This window comes from Chiloscyllium punctatum, chromosome 4 (assembly GCF_047496795.1).
Source record: "Chiloscyllium punctatum isolate Juve2018m chromosome 4, sChiPun1.3, whole genome shotgun sequence".
NCBI lineage: Eukaryota > Metazoa > Chordata > Chondrichthyes > Orectolobiformes > Hemiscylliidae > Chiloscyllium > Chiloscyllium punctatum.
In genome coordinates this window covers 64,648,741-64,671,155 of record NC_092742.1, presented here as the reverse complement: position 1 = coordinate 64,671,155, position 22,415 = coordinate 64,648,741, and positions in this window count along the sequence as shown.

The following is a 22,415-nucleotide window of genomic DNA, read 5'->3' as shown; positions in this document are numbered from 1 at the left end:
GTCTGCTTGATGTGAGACTTCTTAGTACCAAACAGGAGGAAATCCATGCCCTCACAGGAGAAGATTGGGATTACTCCTTCTTGGATGTTGAGACAGGCAACAAAGCTAGTATCATTTTCCATTCCACTGCAACTCTCACAGTAACCCCAGTGTCATTCTCATTAATTAAGTATCACTCTGCCCAATGGCCACAGTGCCTTCTCTCTCTTATGTATGCATCAGCCGGATGTTCACCACCTGGGTAGAGAAATGGCAGGCTCTGCCCAAAGCTACCTCCTCCAACTTTGAGGACCAGAATACCGAGGCCTCAGAAAAAGCAATAGCAAGGCTGCCTCCTGCACGCCATAGCAGGCCAGGTACTAACACCCCAAGGTGGGAATGTCACCTTTAAGAGAACGTGGGGCCACAATCCAGTGGGCATCTCACTGTGCCAGCTCCACTGCTGGTCGAGGAAGACATACCCTCGGCAGCTGGCACTTGGAGGACAGCTGGGGACCAGGTACCTGCTTATCTCTAAACAGGAGAGGGCCCTACGGTGTCCGTAATCATGGATGTTTCCCTGTGCACAGGGAGGAACAGTAGCAGCACTCAGGAAATGGTCTCATTGCTCAGAAGTTGCAGCAGGGCAGTGGAGCATGTGACTGTTTGACTGCCCCCATGGATAGGTTGGCAGCTGCCATGGAGAGCCAGGCCCAGCACCCTCAGGTTCTACTGGAGACACACACAAACCACTACTCCATCACCTCAACCATGGGTCCTCAGGACCAAAGGCAAGGCAATGGAAGGATGCACTCCAGGTGCCCCTTTCTCAGCAGGCGATGGACTGGACCAGGAACTACACACACAGCCCCCTCCGAAGTCTCCTGTCAGGACACTCCAGAGATGACCGGACCCTCTACATCCGCCCTGACTACGCCCCCCACCAATCCTCGGAAGTCCCAGCCGAGGAGGGTTCACTTGTCTGTGGCAAGAAGCCTCTCAGCCTGTCTGACCCGCCCAGACTCAAACGCACCCCCCAACATCCCCCCCCACCGCCCCCACCCCCGGACATAGTGGGAAGGAGACAGGGAAGAAAACCTTCTGAGTGCACTTTGATGGCACGGGGACAATGCATTGTACATAAATCTTTACGTTTATATGAATGGCAAAGTTTTGCACTACATCTGAATGTTTGAGTTGCTATGTAATCTCAAACATAACTGTGCCAGCATGGTACCTAACCTCATGCCACACTATGTACCATGGATTGATCATTATGCATTATGTGGAAGCAAGAGGGACATGGCATATATAAGGCTGTGAGTTATGCTGATATCATTATCCCTTGATGTTCAACATCCCCATTCTATCCTTAGTCTGTGTGTCCAATAGTGCTGGGTGAACAAGGTGGCCAGTCATGCCTGGGGCAAGGATGTATGTATTAAACAGGGTTCAATGAACTAGGATCAGGAGGGATCAGAACTGTGTTCTGGACAGTGCATTGGTTCTGTGTGAATGAATTTAAAAACAAAGGAAGAACAAAGAATAGTGCAGAATAGGAACAAGCCAATTGGCCCACCATGACTGTACCAACACATGATGCCTTTCTAAACTAAAACCATTTGGCTCTACACTGAACTAGCCCTCTATTCCCTGCCTATTCAGATAGTTGTCAAGATTCCTCTTAATTGTATCCACTACCACCTCTAGGAGAATTGAAGAGCTTATGCCCTTCCCATCACAGTTGCCCTCCTTGTTCTCTGCATTAGTCCTATACCAACAACATCCGCTCCCCCCACCCACACCTCCAACCAGTGCTATACATTACAGAGCTCTAGGACTAACCATGACCCACTCCCCACACTTCAGAGGCACAGACCCACTGACCAGACACCTGACCATGGCCAATCCTCTGGACTGGTCTGAGAGGCTGCCCTTGACTCACTGTGATGGGACCCCTGGCTGGCAGGTGCTTCCATAGACTTCAGTGAGGACTGCTCCCATAAGACTTTGAGACATGGCTGCTTGCTAAGGCAATGTGTTTGCTGTGTAAGCTGCTGGTCTGTGCTGCATATTGGCACAGCCCACTGCCATAGAGCAAAATGTATGCTCCCCCACTTGACAGAGGACTGCTGATCAGCCAAGCAAGCTACATAGTTCTGTAACTCCACTAAATGGCACAAGATAAGGCAAGACATAAATACATGCAGGTAGGTGGTAAGTGAGTGAGCTCTAAGAGATCAAGTGAGCAGCCCTGAATTGCACTCGTTATCTGGGTGCCTGTCCCTGCCTGCAAAACATCTCTGCAACAGCCTTTCAATGCTAATGGTAGGTGCATCCTGCAACGCATGCCTGTGCTTCCTACGTCTGTAAATGAAGTAGAAAAGTGCCATGATGGCCTTGAGAGGTTGACAAATGTCAGATGTCAATGTCCGTGTTTGAGCGGTATGTGCCTGGGATGTTGCTCAGCACCAAATGGCATGGAGGCCGGATGCAACCAGCTGTGACCAGGTACCTATGTTGAGATTTCTCATGTCTGGTAAAATGGGAAGTTGAATATTAATGAGGTGAGGCACAGCATGAATTAGTCACTTAACAAATTATAATCGCTCTTACCTGGAAAGTTTTCATTGCCTGGAGAGAAACTCACCTTGCTGCTTGTGAAGTGCATGATAGATGTGAAGAGTTACCCCTGACACAGAGATAGTCCTCGTCAAGCCTCTCACACAATTCTGCCATTAATCTCACTGTAGCCACGTCACTCAGACCCCTAGAAGTTATTAATTCCTTGTAGTACAATGTCCTTTGCTAACATGGGTCTCCAGATGGTGCCTGACAAAGGCCCTGCACATCCGCAATGTTACTTCTTCTCTGTGGTATTTCATCCCTTTTGAGGTTATAACAATTAGTCTTTTTAATTATCTTTTGTATTAGCTTTTAGCGATTTTTGTACATGGACAACTACATCCTTTTGCTCGCCCAGAGATCCTAGTCTCACACTACTAAAGAAAATCCTTAATTGTCTTTCTTGAATGCAAAGTGGATAACCTGACACTTCAATGCATCGTACTTAATCTGCCACAGTTTTACCAATTTAAGTAATCCACCTAAATCCATTTGTAGTTTCATGCTCTGTATGCATCATTTATCCTGACTTCTAACTTAGTCTGTTCCATAAAGTTGAGTTCAAGAACATTCTACCAGTCAATATGGTGCCCTTCTCCAATCTTAAGGGCAATCTTCTGACACAGTGGTAGCTGTGAGCCCTTCCTGAAGAAGGGCCCATGCCCGAAACGTCGATTCTCCTGCTCCTTGGATGCTGCCTGACCTGCTGCGCTTTTCCAGCAACACATTTTCAGCTCTGATCTCCAGCATCTGCAGTCCTCACTTTCACACAGTGGTAGCTCCCCTACCACTGGCCCAGAAACCCCACTTCAGCTCCCACCTGCTCCAAACAAGTCTCATAACACGTCTGAGCAGATTGATTAAAAATATCTATGTTCCTTTCTCCCCTACATTCTATAACCTCTCTGAATCAGTTTTTGCTAATAACATCCTTCAGGAGCAAATTTTCTCCATGTCATAAGTCTTCATTTTTAAAGTCATGTTTATGGTAAGTAACATGATGTGTGTCAATGCTAGGGTATGGATTATATAATTGTTACAATTTCTTTAAATTAATTCAACGTGAAGCTGAATACCAATCATTTTTTTGATATAGATTTAATTACCGAATGCAGCATTACATACGTTGGCCTCTTATTTATTTATCCTGTCTCTTATTTAATCCCTCAGTGTGCCAGCATTCTCAATTTAGGCACTGTAGGATATTTTTAAGCAAGTTGTTCAGATGTGTGTGTTCACACCCAAGAGTAGGTGGAACTGAATTAAACAGTGCACTTCACCCAGGCATCTTGACAGTATAACTACATACAGGTCATTCTGCTCTAACATGCATTTTGTTAACACAGATTCGCTATAACACAATTGATGAACTGAGGACACTGTGCCTAAAGTGTGAAATTTTAAAGCGTATATTGGTTATAACGTGATTCCATTAGTTTAAATGGTGCAGCTATTACATGATTTTATTATAACACAGGATTGCATTAGAATGGAATTACCTTGTTATAGCAGAACTGACTGTACTATTAACAGACTCATTATTTTTAACACACACAAACAAAAACAAAAATAATTTTTAAAAATGATTTTCCTTATTTTATCTGATCAATCATAATACCAGACTTTCCCTCTTCCATGATAACTAACAGTTTCTTCAAGCATGTATTCCTTTTAATTAAGCATTCTGATCATTTGTAACTTGCATCAGCCATTTTATCTTTGAGATTTCTTTTCCCCTTAACATCTCCTTTATATTAGCAAATGAATCCTTAGCTCTTTCTCAGTACCATTTTTGAAGAATGTGTATTATCTCAGTGAATGATTTCTACATAGTATTCAATAAGCAAACTCAACACAGTGCCTTTGTATAGAAATCTACATAAAATGTTGGGTCAGCAAATCCAACATTTATTGCTTCTATTTAATTTCCCAGGCTCAGGAATAACATTTCCCATTTAAACCCACAAAGAATATTACAACACATCTATATTTAAATACCCATCCAGAAGATTGATATAGTAAACATCATTAAAAAGGACAAATTTCACATCCTTTGGGTCATCCAAGACTTGAACATGTATATATTTCTCTCTACTTAAAGTTTATTTTTTTTATTTGCCTTCAAAATTTCCTCAATTGGTACTTCCTCACTTGCCTTTACTGGTTAGTGCATTGAGTATAAAAGTTGGGATGTCATGTTGCAGCTGTACAGGATATTGATTAGGCCACTTTTGGAATCCGGTGTTCAATTCTAGTCTCTCTGCTATAAAAAAGATGTTGTTCACCTTGAAAGGGTGCAGATAAGATTTACAAGAATATTGCCAGGGTTGGCGGGTTTGAGTTACAGGGAGAGGCTGAATAGGCTGAGGGTGTTTGCCTTGGAGCCTGAGGGGTGACCTTATCGATGTTTATAAAATCGGGAAGGTCTTGGATAGGGTGAATATCCAAGTCTTTTTCCCAATGTCGAGGAGTCCAAAACTACAGGGCATAGGTTTATGGTGAGAGGAACAAGATATAAAAGGGACCCTCAGAGGCATCTATTTCACGCAGATGGTGATGTGTATATGGAACAAGCGGCTGAGCAAGTGGTGGAGACTGGTACAATTACAGCATTTAAAAGGCGTCTGGATGGGTATATGAATAGGAAGGGTTTAGAGCAGGGGTGGGCAATTAACTCTTCCAAGCAGCCACATGAGAAACCTGAGTTGGGTTGGAGGGCTGAACCAACAATAAGTTGAACATAATTCTGCTCAGTATTAATTTTTTCCCACTGTAAAAAGTACTTAATTATATAGTTTTGCACTGAAACTTATAATCAAAAAATAAGGATATTCTGTTACAATAAACAGAATTGTTTATGAAATTGTGGAGTAGGTCAAATATAGAAGAAATAAACAGTAAAAACAATAATTTCAGTATTTCATTTTATTTTTAACATGTTAATCTCACAAACCAATCATGAAAAGTTGTTTCATTATTGTTCAGTATTACAAACAACAAACAGCTCTATACAAAAAGCAATAAGTGCTTTTGATGTTTTTCAGTTCATTTTACTTGTTTGGTGAGAAAAATCCAGTCTGTTTTGGGCTTGAACAAGTGCACTGAAATCTGGGTGAATGTCTGAGGTGGATATGTGAAGGACAGCTGAGAGATGATCATCAGTGATAGAGGATCGGGATTTGGATTTGTCTGTTCACATATATAGGTAGATCCAAAGAGGACTAGAACCTTCTGAGCATGCCTCCTCATGTGTGGGAAGTTCTCCTCTTTGAGGGAAGAGTAAAAATCAAGCAGTGAGACTGACCTAAAGTACTCTGCCAGAAGTATGTCAGACTGTAGGTCAATGAGTTCAAGCTGAACATCACCAGGTGCATTCTCCACATTGCATGTAAATGGAGAAAAAAATCATGAGCATTTCATTCTCAACTGTTTTAAAGTCTTGAAATCGCCTAAAAAAAATCACCATGCAGTGCTTCTGACATAGATGAGTACCTGTGGAGGTGATCAGCTGAAGGTGCGGCTTGTCTTGGCGTGAGCTGACATTTTGAGGGCTAGCCAGCAAGCATCAGTTTTAGCTGTTCATGCATGCACGCACATACACGCACATGTGCGTCCATACATAAATAAAATAGGCATCCTTTTCAAAACAAAAGCAACACAGTTGTATTGCGTGCATGGTATAAATACTTTTTCATTTAGGTTCTATTTTAAGATTGACCTCATGTGGGCCAGACAGGAACGACCAAAGGGCTGGATATGGCCCGCGGGACATAAAATGCCCAGGTCTGGTTTAGAGGGATATGGGCCTGGCGCTAGCAAATAGGACTAGATTTATTTAGGATATCTGGTCAGCCTGGATGAGTTGAACTGAGGGGTCTGTTTCCGTGCTGTACATCTCTATGACTCTATGACTCTAATTTTGACATGTTTCAGCACAGATTTATTTCCAGTATATCATAACTGGTGCTGGGTCTCGTCTGATGATACAGGCAATTTAACTGTCCAATTAAACACCTGAACTGCTTTGTTTCTTTTTAGATGTAAGATAATGTTTCTGTGATGACCTAACCTGGGATATGAATAGAACGTTTAGATCTGATTGTTAATGTAAGATTACTGCTCTATTCTACTTAATGTCTAAATCTATATAGTTAAAGGCTCCTAAACCCTGACTTCCATTCCTGAATACAGCTTTGATCTTTTATGTAACAAATTACGCAAACTCACAGAACCTCCCTGGAGAAAATCATCAATTTGAGTCATAAAGATGTCTAACAGTTTGTCTTCCAGTCGAGCATTGCTGGGTCTGGTTTCAGTTGGGTACAGCCTAATTTCCAGAACATGCACTTCACCAAGAAATACCATATCCATGACACTTTCTTCAATCCATAAACACATTTATTTAACTCCTACAGTTCCCTTCTACATGCTTTGCCTCTTTAAGTGGCTTCAAAAACATTTCTCTTTTTTTTATATTGCAAAAACGTGGCTTTTGAATTGATTGGTGGACATTTAGGGCAGCCCGGAGGCTCAGTGGTTAGCACTGCTGTCTCACAGCTCCAGGGACCTGGGTTCAATTCCAGCCTTGGGCCTCTGTCTGTGTGGAGTTTGTACATTCTCCCCATGTCTGCGTGGGTTTCCTCCAGGTGCTCCGGTTCCCTCCCACAAAGTGAATTGGCCATGCTAAATTGCCTATTGTGTTCAGGGATAGATAGGTTATGTGATTATAGGATAGTAGGGGAATGGGTCAGGGTGGGTTACACTTCAGAGGGTTGGTGTGGACTTGTTGGGCCGAAGGGCCTGGTTCTACACTGGAGGGATTCTATATATTCCTACAAGTATCATATTACAGTTATTACAGTGCAGAAGGAGGTCATTAAGCTCAGTGTGCTATATCAACTCTAATCTACTATCTAGTCTGGGTCTGCTAACTAGTGTCAATTTCCTGCCTTTTCCTCATCTTCCTGAACACTTATCTAAAATAACATCCAATTCCCCTTTGAATGCCTCAATTGAAACTACCTCTACCAAGATTCCAGGCAGTGCATTCCATACCCTTGCTATGTTAAAAAAAGGTTTTTCACACATCACTAGCTTTGTTTGTGATTGTGAGTGGGACAAATAAAGGAACCCATGAGTGCAGGAGTGTTCGCCTCTTCAATTGCCCAATATTGTGGTTCTCTCAGCCTGACTGGATGAGAGCAGGGACTGCAAAGAGGATATGCAAACTGACCATGTCACCATAGCACAGGAAACTATTCAAGTCGGGAGATGGACAAAGAATGTAGCAGTAGTAGCAGTAGCAGTAGTAGGTGATAGTATAGTGAAGCAGATTGCAGGAAAGACCAAGACTCCAAATGGTTGTGTGGCCTTCCCAGTACCAGGGGTTTGGGACATCTGATCAGGAAAGGAATGGGAGGGAATGGGAAGTTTGAATGGTTGTGGTATATTTACATATCAACAACTTAGGCAGAACTAAGAAAGTGATTTTGCATGGACAGCATGAGGAACTAGACACTACATTAAAAATACAGGACCACAAAGCTTATAATCTCTAGATTATTACTTGAGTCACATGCAAATTTATTTGGGATACATAAAAGTACAGAGATGAATACATGGCTCAAAGACTATGTGAAAGAAGTGGGTTCCGGTTTGTTATCCACTGACACCAGTACTAGGGAAAGTGGGAACTATAGCATTCAGCTGTTCTACATTTCAACCATGCTCAGTGCAGTGGATTGCACAACTAGGTATGGAGAGCTTTTCAAACAAATAGTGGAGGCAGGGGATCAAATGGAGAAAGATGCGGCATGTTTAAGAGTAGTGGGGTCCCCAATTTTCAAATGTCTGACTCACAAACACTTGTACTAACGAATGCAACTCATATAGGGATGTAATTTTAAAGAACCAACATTACATTTTCTATACTTAAGAATGCTCCTTTATATTGTTCTGCACTGTGTTCTCACTTGTGTACATATCAACTTGTGAACAGACTTCAGAACAGAATCTGTTTGCAACCTGGGAACTGCTTGTAGAAATGAGGAAGGGAGGAAAATAGAAAGATGGGAAATGAGAGTCAGAGTTGTGCAGAAAGAAACAGAGAAAAAAAACCTAGGAATACATGAATAATCAAAACAAATTGTGTGTATGAATATGCATAGCATTCATAAAAATAAATGAGTTGATAGGGGACTTTGATGTAAATACATGTGATTTAATAGCCATTAAAAAGACATGGCTGCAGGATGACAAGTATTGGATCTTGAATATCAAGAGTATATGACATTCATTTGGGAAGCTAGACAATGATGGAGAAATAACATTGTTAATCAAGAATAATAATTGGAGATGACCTTGGCTCAGGAGGTCAGGATGGAGAATTGGTTTGGCTGGAGTTGTAGAAGAGTGAGGGGGAAAGCAATCATTAAGGTTTACAGGTCCAGCTACCAACAACCACAATGTGGACAAAGAATTTAAGAAGAAATATTGGGTGCTTGTGATAAAAGGTTGGCAATCTACTTATAAACTGGAAATTTCAGATTGGCAGTAATAGTCATGACGAAGAGTTCATAGAATATGTTTTTCAGATAGTTTATCAAATCAACATGTTGTGGAAGATAATGTAATGTGATAGGATTAACTAATGTCCTCAGAGTTATGCACTCTTAGGTAGCAGCAATCACAATATAATTAAACTTTACATTCAATTTGTAAAGGAGAAGATTTGTATTTTAAACCTAAACATGGGTCATGAAAGTTGATCTAGCTGAAGTGAATCGGCATGATTTGGAGATGCCGGTGTTGGCCTGGGGTGTACAAAGTTAAAAATCACACACCAGGTTGTTGGTGTTGGACTATAAACTGGTGTTGTGTGATTTTTAACTGTAAATAGGCTTAGCAAGCTCAATAAAGACTCAGTGACAGATATTTAAGGCTATATTTCAGAACACTCAGAATAAGTATATTACTACTGTACTATAAAGAAATATTCTTAAGGGAGGATCCATCATTTATGAGTAACGAAAAAAGTTAGAGAAAACATCAAATTTAAGGAAAACCATACAGCTGTGCAAAGGTGAATGGGAGGTCAAATGATTGATCAGAATAGAAAGCACAGCAGAGAAAGACTATAAGATTAATCAGGAGGAAGAAATTTGAATATGAGATGAATCAACTAGGAATGTAAAAATGTATAGCAAGAGTTTCTACAAGCATTTAAAAAAGAAAAGAGTGAATAAATGAAGTGCTAGTCCTCTAGAGAGTGAGAATGGTAAGTGAGTAAATAAGAAGGAAACAGCAGATAAAGTGAACAAATATTTTGCATCTGCTTGTACTATAGAGGATACAAAAAACATTCCAGTAATAGTTAAAAGTCCGCAGCGCAAGGGAGAAAGGAATGTAGCAATCACAAGAGATATGGTACTGAGTAAACAGATGGAGCTGCATGCAGACGGAGTACAGATGGACTTCATCCTGGGGTTCTAAATTAAGTTGCTAATGAGGTGGTAGATGTATTGGTGTTAATTTCTCAAAGTTCCCTAACTTCTGAGGACATGTACGATAGAGTCTTTACCTGATTACCAGGATGTGAAGTAGAGTTCTGCAGTGGCACATGCGAGGTCTTCAACATTTTACACTTTACATCAAAGGCTTAGACGAGGGAACCAAAGGCATGGTAGCTAAATTTTTAGATGGTACAAATATAGTAGGAAAGTATATTGTGAAGAAGATGTAAGGAAGTTGCAGATGGTTATAGAGAGGCTGAGTGAGTGGAGTGGATGTGGTGCCAATCAAGCAGGCTGGTTTGTCCTGGTTGGGTTCAAGCTTCTTGAGCACAAGCTCCTGACTTGTGTCTAGTGCCTTGTAGATGGTGGACAGGCTTTGGGGAGTCAGGAGGTGAGTATTCTTGCCTAGTTTTTACCTTTTCCTAGCCTCTGACCTGCTCGTGTAGCCACTGTGTTTATGTGACAAGTCTAGATGAGTTTCTGGTCAATGGTACCCCCAAACATATTGATAGTGGGGGAATTCAGTGATGGTGTCCAGAGGTGGTGGTTAGATTGTCTCTTATTGGTGATGGTCATTGCCTGCCTTTTGTGTGGCATAAATGTCACTTGCCACTTACAAGCCTAAGCATGAATATTGTCCAGATCTTGTATCGTGGATTGCTTCAGTAACTTCTTGCATTTGAACATGGACTGCTTCAGTCCCTGAGGAGTCCCAAATGGTGCTGAACATTGTGAAATCATTGGCAAACATTCCCACTCTGATCTTATGATGGAGGGAAGATCATAGATGAAATAGTTGAAGATGGTTAGGCCTAGGAGACTATCCTGAGAAATTCCAGATGTTATGGAGCTGACATGACTGACCTCCAATAATAACTGCCTTCACACGTTGCCAGTTATAACTCCTAACAATAGAGTTTGCCCCCTGTTGCCATTGATTCCAGGTTTTCTAGATCTCCTTAATGCCACACATCGTTGAATATAATCTTGATGTCAAGGACTGTCACTCTCAGCTCAGCTCTGGAATTCAGCTCTTTTGACCATGTTTGACCAAGGCTGTGATGAGGTCAGGAGCTGAATGGCCCTGGTGGCACCCAAACTGGGTGTCATTGAGCAGGTTACTGTTGAGCAGATGCTGCTGGATTGCACTGATAACGTCTCCTTCCATCACTTTACCAATTACCAAGAATAGCCTGAAGGGGTGGTAATTGGCAGGGTTGAATTTGTCCTGTTTTTTGAGTACAGGACATACCTAGACAATTTTCTACATTGTCGGTAGATATCAATGATATAACTGCAGTTTGGCTGGGGGAGTGCTGAGTTCTGGAGCACAAGCTTTCAATACTTTTGCCAGAATGTTGTCCGTGCCTGTAACCTTTGCAGTATTGAGTGCCTCCAATCGCTTCTTGATATCACATGCAGTGAATCGAATTGGCTGAAGACTGCAATCTGTAATGCTGGGGAACACTAACAAACACCAAGATAGATCATCCATTTGGCACTTCTGGCTGAAGATTGCTGAAAATGCTTCAGCCTTAGCTTTTGCACTGATTTATTGGCTCTTCCATTGTTGAGGATGGGGATTTTTGTGATCCTGCTCCTCCGGTGAGTTGTTTGATTGTCCACCACCATTCACGATTGGATGTGGCAGGACTGCAGGGTTTAGATCTGATCCATTGGTTGTAAAGTCACTTAGCTCTGTCTGTCATTTATTGCTTATACTGTTGACACACAAGTATTCCTGTTTGGTAGCTTCACCAGGTTAACATCTCATTTTCAGGTATGCCTGGTGCTATACATGGCATGCCCTTCTACACACTTCATTGAACTAGGGTCAATCCCCTGGCTTGATGGTAATGGTTGAGTGGGGATATGCCAGTCCATGAGGTTGCAGAGTATGCTGGAGTAGAATTCTGCTGCTGTTGATGGCCCACAGCACCTCATGGATGTCCAGTCTTGAATTGCTAGATCTGTTTGAAGTATGTCCCATTTAGCACGGCGATGGTGCCCCACAACACATCGGAGAATATTCTCAATGTGAAGGCAGGCCTTTCTCTCCACAAGGATTGTGTCATGGTCACTCTTACTGATAATGTCATGCATCTGCAGATTGATAAAGATGAGGCCAAGGATGTTTTTCCCTTTTGTTGGTTCCCTTACCACCTGCCGCAGACCCAGTCTAGCAGCTATGTCCTTTAGGACCCAACCAGCTCAATCAGTAGTGCTGATGCTGAGCCACTCTTGGTGGTGAACATTGAAACCCCCACCCAGAGTACATCTTGTACCCTTGTCACTCTCAGTGCTTTCCCTAAGTGTTGTTCAATATGGAGGAGTACCAATTTATCAGCCGTGGGAGGTTGGCACGTGGTAATCAGCAGGAGGTTTCTTTGCCTATGTTTAACCTGAAGCCATGAGACTTTGAGGGATCCAGAATCAATGTTAAGGGTAACTGTCTCCCGACTATATACCACTGTGCCACCACCTCAGCCGGATCTGTTCTGCCGGTCGGACAGGACATATCTAGGGATTTCAATCATGGTGTCTGGGACATTGTCTGTCAAGTATAATTCTGTGAGTATGTCAGCCTGTTGTTTGACTGGTCTGTGAAACAGCTCTCTCAGTTTTGACACTAGCCTTTGGATGTTAGTAAGGAGGATCTTCAGGGTTGTTTCTGCTGTTATCTTTTCCGATGCCTCAGTTGATGCCAGGTGGTCCATCGGGTTCCATCTTCTTGTTAAGATTTTAGAGCATAGAGCCATAGAGTCAGAGAACCCTATAGCATGGAGACAGGTCCTTTGGCCCAAACTAGTCAATGCTGCCCAAAATGTTCATCCGCACTAACCACATCTCTGCACTTGGCCCATATCCTTCTAATCCTTTCCTATCCATGTATTTGTCGATATTTCTTTTAAATGTTGTTAACGTACCTGTCTCAACCACTTCTGCTGGCAGCTCATTCCATATGCATACCACCCTCTGTGTAAAAACATTGACCCTCAGGCTCCCTTTTATTCTTTCCCCTCTAACCTGAAACTGATGCCCTCTAGTCCTCGATTCCCCAACCCTGGGAAAAAAAGTGAGTGCATTCACTCTAATCATGCCTCTCATGATCTTATACAGCTCTATCAGGTTCCACCCCCCCTCAGTCTCCTGCGCTCAAAAGGAAAATGTCCTAGCTTGTCCAACCTCTCTTTATAACTCGGACCTTTGATTCCAGGCAACATCCTTGTAAATTTCTTCTGCATTCTTTCCAGTTTAATAACATCCTTCCTATAACAAGCTGACTGAAACTGAACACAATAATCCAAGTGTGGCCTCATCAACGTCCAGTACAACTGCAACATAACTTCCCAACTTCCAGACTCAATGCCCTGCCCAATGAAGGCCAATGTGCCAAAAGCCTTCTTCACTGCCCTGTCTATTTGTGACTCCACTTTCAGTAGATGTAACTGAATGGCTTGCTAGGTCATTTCAGAGAGCAATTAAGATTTAACTATGTTTTTGTGCATTTGGAATCACATGTAGGCCAGACCAGGTGAGGATTGCAGACTTCCTATCCTGAATGATTTTATTGAGCCAGATGGGTTTTTCCTGACAATCAACTGTCATTTTATGATCATCAGTGGATTCTTAATTCCAGATTTTTCTTTCTTTTATTTATATTGGATTCAAATCCCACCATCTGCCATGGTGGGATTCAAACCTGGGTCCCCAGAACATCAGCTGAGTTTCTGGATTAATAGTCTAGTGACAATACCATGAGGCCAGTACCCATTTAGAATAAAAGAATGGTAGAGAATGGGTAAAAGGTTTTGTTTATTCATTCATGGCATTTGGAATTGTTAGCTGGGCCAGCATTTATTACCCATTCCCATTTGCCCTTGAAAGGAGCTAATTTCTTGAACCATTGTAATCCAATTGATAAAATACAGCACAAAAGAAAGCTACTGGGAATGTAAAGGCAGATAGCAAGAGTTTCCATTGGTCTCTATAAGGAAAAGAGAATGTAAAGTGGGTGTTGGTCCTCCGGACAGTAAGAATGTGATGGCAATCGTAGATAATAATGAAGTAGCAGGTGTACTTCACAAGTATTTTGATTTTGTCTTCACTATATAGGATGCAGAAACATCCCAATCATACCTGTTAATCAGGAGGTTGCAGAAAGCGAGGACTGTGGTGAAATTACAATCAGTAGATTAGATTACTTACAGTGTGGAAACAGGCCCTTCGGCCCAACAGGTCCACACCGCCCCGCCGAAGCGCAACCCACCACGGACAATTTAGCATGGCCAATTCACCTGCCCTGCACATCTTTGGACTGTGGGAGGAAACCGGAGCACCCGGAGGAAACCCACGCAGACACGGGGAGAATGTGCAAACTCCACACAGTCAGTCGACTGAGGCGGGAATTGAACCCGGGTTTCTGGCGCTGTGAGGCAGCAGTGCTAACCACTGTGCCACCGTGCCGCCCTTAGTAGGGAAGCTTTACTGAGTAAACTGATGGAGCTGTGAGTTGATAAGTCTTTGGGTCCTTATAGGCTTTATCTTAGGTATCCTTACAAGAGGGAACTAATGAGTTAGTCAATACAATAGTGTTAATTTTCCAAAATTCATTATGTTTCATTAGTTTGGAAAATGGCAAATATAACCTCTCTATTATGGAAGCGATGGAGGCAGGAAACTACAAACCAATTAAGTTAACCTATGTCATTGAGAAGCTGTTAGAATCAATCAATAAGGAGGTTATGACTGGATACTTCAAAAAATGGGAAGAGTCAGCATGTTTTTATGAAAGGCACAGCATGTTTAGCCAACCGATGAGAATTGTTTGAAGGAGTAACACACTGAGAATAAAGGGAGTCCATCAGTCAACTGTACTTGGAATTCCAGAAGGCATTTAACAAGGTTCACATTAAAGGTTATTGTGCATGTTAGAGTTCATGGTATGGGAAGTAATAGAATAGAAGATTGAATAGAAGATTGGCTAGTTGGCAGAAAACAGAGGATTTGCGGAAATGTGTCTTTTTCAGACAGACAGGGTGTGATGAGTGGGGTTTGTGCTTGGCCTTCAATCTTCACCTTCAATTTATATTAATGACTTAACTGAGAGGATTGAAAGCATGGCGACTAAGTTTGCAGATGATACAAAAGTAGTTAGGAAAATATGTTGTGAAGAAGACAGAAGAATTGGCAGATGGATATATCCAGTGAATGAATAAAAAGAGACCAAAATATGATTTACCCCCGAATCGAAAGTGGAGGGTAATGTCGGATCTATGCTCAGATTCTTCACGAACCATTATGACTTATGCAGCAATTTTAAGTTATTTTCTTAAAATTCAATTGTCATTCTTGTGGAACCTGTAGGAGCAGGCAAAGCCCTCATCTCCTGTTGTTGCTCCATCCTTTCCACCAGTGAAACAAATGGCTGAACAGTTTGTTTCTGTATCTGTGACAAGCACCAGAAGAATGTTTAGATAATATTAGTTAAACTTATGGCTGAATATTATGCTGTCCTCAAACTTCAATGTTCTTCCATGTGAGTTGATCAGTTTGGGCCTGGAACAGACCAAGAGGGATTTCTCCCCCTTACTACTGTCAGATTGGCTCTGTGTGACAAGACAGTTTAACGCACCACCATCTTCCTGGCTAAATTAAAACCAGTGTCACATAAAGCACTGAATATCTTCCCATCATGCAAATATTGACTAAGTTGGCTAATCAGTTGCTAAGTATAAACAGCCCTCTTTTATATTTGAGTCGAGAGCAGACAGCCTTGTGTACTCTGCAGTCTCGTGTAATCTCAGCCAACATGATAGTAAAGCAGATCAAAGCCTTAAGTGAGAGAGCCCAAGTAATTTCTACATAAAAATGCACCTTGAACAACTGATAGCAGCAATAAAAGAAGTCTGTAGATACTTTCACCACTGTTCAACTGGCAAAAAAGATTTTTGGTGAATGTGGGTAAGATGTGGAGTTATTGAAACTGTCCTGATTCAACTAATACAGACAGTCAACCTTTATGCTAGCCTGCTTTTCTCTGATAATCACAGAGAAATGTTCAGCGTGCTATTATGAGAACTTTGGCATCAGTTTTGCTGAAGGATAACCGAAAAGTAACTCTATTATGTAACAAAGAAAACAGCGAGCAAAGTAAATCAGCCTCAAATGCAATGACCAAGAAAAACTGTCTGCTTTTAAACACTAAAACACAATAACAACTAGTGCATTCAGTTTGCATTTCAAACTCTTGGCTGTCCACGCTTCAGGCAGCCCTCAACAGGTCAGTGCTCCTATTTCCTATGAAAATCTGAACAAAGCAAACACTGAGCACTTACTGGGTTGCATTTCTCTGAACTCTGGACTAATGTAAACTTTGCCAAAGACAGGATGAGGACTTTTTCAAATATAAATTACATTATATAAGTTTGCAACTGCAGGAGCAAAACAAACTCTTAATGTAGTATTGGATCTCTGAAGTAGCATTTGAATTTGTAGAAACAACAAAAAAAGTATTGCTTCAGAGATTGGCTTCCATTTATCAATGTAGCCTGTGCTGCTTTTCTAGTGTTTGAACAGTTTTATTATAAACTTGAGTTTTATCACTAATCAAATAAATTTATTTTATGCCAGAGCAATAATTACATAATTTATAACCATAACATGGCATTACTTTCTGTAATTCTTCCACTAAATTTATTATTATAATTGTAATTATTTCAGAACCAAATCATCAAAAGGGTGTTGTTGAGTAGTTCAATAATACTTGGAATGTGATTTTCTTTAACTTTCAGCTCACTACAGGACAATAGCCAGCTCATTTAAAGGAGCACTCTCTGCTTGCAAGTCACATGGCTATGCTCAGGTTTATATATCTGTGGGAGCAGGTTCCAAGGGCACGAGGTGGGAGTGGGAACGTGTTCCGAGGTCCTGTGGCAGCAAGAGATAAAACTTTTAGGTCTGGATACTTTCTCCTTTAGTTTTGTTTTCTTTTGTAATTCTGCTTCCGTTTTGTTTAATTTTGGTTTTTGCATCTTAGTTGTTTTACTTTTTGTATTTAAGGTAGGTTTTTTTTAAAATTTGGGCTTTTGTGCCTTAGATGGTGCCAGAGAATGGTAACTTTGGAGCTTTCCACTGTACTCTTGTCCTTCAGTACTTAAATACACATGGCAATAAAACCTAATTCTAATTCAAGTTTCAATGATTTGGTTTTTTTTAAGTATTCAAATAGCTGTGAGCTGGAAGATACAGTCTTAATAAAATACATTAGTAATTAAGTGGAGAATTCTAACTCCCAAAGGCAGATGGGTTCAAGGACAGAAAAATCATCAATTAAACAGGAGACAAGATTGAGTGGCATATCATAGGGATGATTGGAATGTAGATTCTCTGATGTGATTAAAGACTTAATGCAGCTCCATATAGTCACTGACATATCACTGAAAAAATTGCCTAGGATATTTCCAACTTCAGCCCACAGGACACATTGACAGACCAGACATCAGTGCTGACATTCCAGGTCAGTGTCAGATACCTGCAGAGTGGAAGAACTGTGACATCAAGAAGACTCTAAAGCGTTGATGCACAATCTGCCAGTTTGGATTGCCCAGGAGCAACTAACACCTTCTCATAATGTGCAGGGACCTCCACTAGCAACATTTAAAGGGCTGACCATTCAATCGCTGGCTGGTGAAACATTAAACATTAAACGTTAAGGGCGGCACGGTGGCTAATACTGCTGCCTCACAGCGCCAGGGACCTGGGTTCAATTCCAAGCTTGCTCAACTGTCTGTATGGAGTTTGCACATTCTCCTAGTGTCTGCGTGGGTGTTCTGGTTTCCTCCTACAATCCAAAGATGTGCAGGTTAGGTGAATTGGCCATGCTAAATTGCATATAATATTCAGGGATGTGTAGGTTAGGTGCATTAGGCAAATATAGGATAGGGGAATGGCCTGGGTGGGTTAATCATTAGAGGGTTAGTGTGGACTTGTTGGGTCGAAGGGCCTGTTTCCACACTGTAGGGATTCTAATTCTTAAAAGTACTGAGTTCTGACAAGAGGTCTTGTCTGGGCCAGCGACTCTGGGCTCCAGTCCTAGTGCAGGACTTGATGGCTTAAGAAAGTGGGTCATAATATGGTCCAACAGGCTGATTATCAATATTCAATATGCCTGGGGCAGGTTGTAAAATTGGGAGAGTTTCCTGGTCAGCTGACATTAAAAGACTCCATTCACTGATCTTGCGATGAGCAAACTCATCTTTGCCCTCAGAAATGACCACACATTCTTTGTTGTGATATTAGGAGAATACTGCTAACTTTCTGGATTTTCATTGGAGTGGTATTGGACCCTGACCGGGAAATCAGAGAAGTGTTTGATGTGTCAGGAAAAAGTATGCTTCAGCCTTGGGAACTATAGTCTTTTTTATTCATTCACAAGATTTGGGTATCACTGGCTAGGCCAGTATTTATTGGTTATCCCTAATTGTCCAGAATGCAGGTAAGAATCAACAACATTGCTTCTAGGCTTGGAGTTACATGTAGGGCAGACTAGGTAATGTTCTGGGGTTCCTGGTTCAAATCCTGAAGGCAGATTCCTTCCCTAAAGGACATTAGTAAACCAGATGGGTTTTTACCTGACATCGTGATCATCATTAGACTCTTAACTCTAGATTTTTATTGAATTCAAATTCTACTGTCTGCCATGGCAGGATCCAAACTAGGAACCCCAGAACATACCTTGGTCTCTGAATTAACAATCTAGTAATAATACCACTAGGCCATCACTTCCCTCAAGTTGTAGCACCTCTCAGGCTCTGCACAGGCAGCAAAGAGGAGAAGCAGTGCATTGAGGAGGAGGAGAGCATTCAACAGAAGGAAATTACTACTGAGGGTGTTTAGGGAGAGGTTCTATCACCAACTCCACCAGGAGCAGTGTCGAAGATGCTTGCTTTTCAAAAAGGTGGTGGTCACTAAACTGTGCCACTTCTTACAAACCAAGCATCTCATGGTTCACCATTCGGCATTGCATCGTTTCCTAGCCATTCCACAAATCCTTGATTCCCTGAGACAAAAATCAGTCTATGTCAGACTTAAAAGTATCCAGCAATGGCAGATCTACAATCACCTTGGAAGATGATTCCAAAGATTCACATTTCTTTGAAGGAAGTAATTTCTCCTCATCTCAGTCTTAAACAGTTAAAGATGCATCAGTAGCAGAACATAGCACATAGAACATAGAACGCTACAGCACAGACCTATGGAACCAATCTGAAATCTATCTATCCTACACTATTCTATTATCATCCACATGTTTATTCAATGACCATTTAAATGCCCGTAATATTGGTGAGTCTACTACTATTGCAGGCAGGGCATTCCACACCCTTACTACTCTGAGTAAAGAACCTACCTCTGACATTTGTCCTATACCTATCACTCCTCAATTTAAAGCTATGTCTCCTCGTGCTAGCCATCACCATCCCAGGGACTGAGCTCTCACTGTCCATCCTATCTAATCCTCTGATCATTTTCTATGTCTCTATTAAATCACCTCTCAACCCTCTTCTCTCTAATGAAAACAGTCTCAAGTCCCTCAGCCTTTCCTATAAGACCTTCCATCCATACCTGGTGACTTCCTGGTAAATCTCCTCTGCGCCCATTCCAAAGCTTCCACATCCTTCCTATAATGCGGCGACCAGAACTGTACACAATACTCCAAGTTTGGCCGTACCAGAGTTTTTTTACAGCTGCAAAATGACCTCATGCTCTGAAACTCAATCCCTCTACCAATAAAAGCTAACACTTTATACACCTTCTTAACAACATTATCAATGTGAGTGGCAACTTTCAGGGATCTATGCACTTGGACATCGAGATCTCTCTGCTCATCCACACTATCAAGAATCTTACCATTAGCCCAGTACTCTGCATTCCTGTCACTCCTTCTGAAGTAAATCACCTCACACTTTTCTGCATTAAGCTACATTTGCCACCTCTCAGCCCAACTCTGCAGCTTATCAATGTCCCTCTGTAACATCCTTTTTCACTGTCCACAACTCCACCAACTTTATATTGGACCTTACACTGAATGTATTCAATTTCAGGAATGATCTCATCAGCACTATTTAAAAGGATCACTGGATGGATGGTCAGATAGATGGATAAAAGAGTAGAAAAACAGATGGATTCAGGAAGGGAAAGAAGGAAGAATGGAATTATATAACATCTTTCATGAGTAATGGACATCTCAAAGCCAAGGAATGACATTTAAAGAGTCATCACATTGTTATGAAGGTAATACAACAGCTGAATAGATCCCACAAACAGCAATACAATAATGGCAAAGTGATCTGTTCTTGCAATGTTTAATGAGAAAAGACTATTGGTCAGGATACCACTTGTTTGAAATAATACCACAGAATTGTTTACACCCAGTCAGGAAGACAGATGAAAATTTGGTTTAATGTCTCAGCTGAAAGATGGCACCTCTGCAGTGCAGAACTCTGTCTTTACTGCAAGGGAGTGTTCGACTTGATTTTTGTAGTCATACTCTGAAGTGGAGAAGAGGCCAGGTTTCCTTTGGGCCCAGGGTGGTCTTCACCCTAAGAATGAAGTGTAATCAGGGGCCAAAGAGGTCAGTTTCTAGAACCTGTCCTGACACCTGCCACAACGCTGAAAGAAATTCAATTACTCACCACATTCCCAGGGCTGCTAAATACCTACTCCCAGTATGCACACAGCCACAATCTCTAGCAACCAGGTCTCAGTCCAAACATTTGGATACTTCACCTCGCCTTCACACAACTATTAATGTTGCCAGCCTTACAACCTCCTCTTATTGTGCTGTCTTAGCTCCAATTGTCCATCAATCATAAACATTGCACACACCAGCATTCTTGCATCTTTCTTTAGGGAACAGAATTGTTATCAGCCAAGAGCTGCTGACCTCTTGAACCAGAGATGCAGTGGCTTCTGCAAGTTCTGCTCTGGACAGAAGCCTGAGGTTGTTGTTGAAACTCAAGACCCAGGTGAAAGATAACAAAAGACAGCCATGGGGCAGGGGTCTGAAAGGATGGGTTTTAGCCATTTCAGTAGTGGGATGACTCTTACTGCCACTTCTCTCCTTCACACCCCATTCCTTGATCAGGCGACAAATACCCTTGAATAAAGGTCACACACCAGCTCCAAGAGCCTGGAAATAACCCTGATAGGGTTGAAATTCCTTCACTCCCACCCCAGCTAAATTCACTATGGGGGAAGATATTAAATCCTCACCAATGTTTCAGTAATGCATTGTTTGGAGACATTTATTTTTGGGTTTCATATTAAATCCCAAAGTCTAAAGATCTTTCTAGGAAATGACCGTACTGGGAAAAAAGGGCAATCACTAATTCAGGGGAAAAAAAACAAGTTTTATTATTCACCAAAACTATAGCTTAACTTTCCATCATTTGAGATATGATGCGATGCAGAAGTCTAACACATATTGATCTGTCTTTCTTTTGGGTCTTCGAACTTCAAGAAACTTTTCTTTTTGGTTTCTCAAGGCTGGTACTTTAGTATCTTGATGCCACTAACAACTTGAATAAACTCCACTGCAGCCTTAAGATTTCAGCTTTAATTTCCCAGTCACTCTTAACTGCGCGAACTCCCAGCCCATCTTAATTGCTGGAGCTGTGGTTTTGGCTGTCACTATCTCAAACCCAAACCTTAATCTATGGGGACCACCAGTTAAAAAAAAACTGATGCCAAAGCAATGCTTGAAAATGAAGACATTGCTCATTGCTGGGGCTCCCGTTTGAAGTATACAAGACAAATTGGACACATGTGCATTCTTTGCAAGTTTAGCTAATATTTCCTTTGAGGAAAACTATGGCAATCTCTTTAGTTACACCTTATTGAAGCACTCCCTTTAGCTCCTAACTCATTGTTAGCGGGTTTTGAGAAGATTTACAGCTCAGGGTGAAGTTCTAGATGTAAGTATGCTCACTGAGCTGGAAGGTTCATTTTCAAACTGTTCGTCACTATACTAGGTAACATCATCAGTAAGCCTCCAGTGAAGCACTGATGTTAGTGATCCGCTTCTATTTAGGTGTTTAGGGTTCCTTGGGTTGGTGATGTCATTTCCTGTGATGATGCCATTTCATGTTCTTTTTCTCTGTGAAAAGAAACAGGAAATGACATCACTACAGGAAATGATATCACCAACCCAAGGAACCCTAAACACATAAATAGAAAGCGGGTCACTAATACCAGTACTTCACTGGCTCACTGATGATGTTACCTAGTATGGTGATAAAA